Here is a 408-nt window from a genome sequence, read left to right as displayed (position 1 = left end):
TTGTTGTTGTTGTTGTTGAAATGGCTTTGACCTTACTGTAAAGGTGGCTGCTTATGTTCTGGCCATCACATTGATTTTCCTGCCAGCAGGAAGAGGAAAAGAGAGTCTTGTGTCTACCTGGAAGTGCTTCCTGGAAGTTAGGCATGGCTACTTAGATGTGTGGGAGGCTAAGAAATGTCTTTCCTGGGGGAAGGGAGGTGTCACTAAAAGTCAGTGATTCTATTTCTCAAGAAGAGGAGACTGGTTTGGGTGTGAGCAACTGTCAGTCTCTTCCAAAGGTAGTACTTAAGTGTTGTAAAAATTGTGAAAGTGGTAGTCAGATGACTTCAGGTTGGGAAATGGCGTTTATGGATTGTGATATTTTAGACAGCTTTGATGTATACCTTTTTTTTTTTTTTTTTTAAAAGA

General features: G+C 40.4%; 1 protein-coding gene across 1 annotated transcript in view; it reads left to right on the top strand.

Moving 5' to 3' along the window:
* The window catches only part of CD164 (CD164 molecule, sialomucin), a 16829-nt gene that overhangs the window by 6160 nt on the left and 10261 nt on the right, over positions 1–408 (top strand). The gene's annotated exons all lie outside the window — the stretch shown is intronic.

Source organism: Galeopterus variegatus, unplaced genomic scaffold, assembly GCF_000696425.1.
Source record: "Galeopterus variegatus unplaced genomic scaffold, G_variegatus-3.0.2 Scaffold1507, whole genome shotgun sequence".
NCBI lineage: Eukaryota > Metazoa > Chordata > Mammalia > Dermoptera > Cynocephalidae > Galeopterus > Galeopterus variegatus.
Note: the sequence above shows the minus strand (reverse complement) of the source record. Positions and strands in the feature narration are given on the sequence as shown.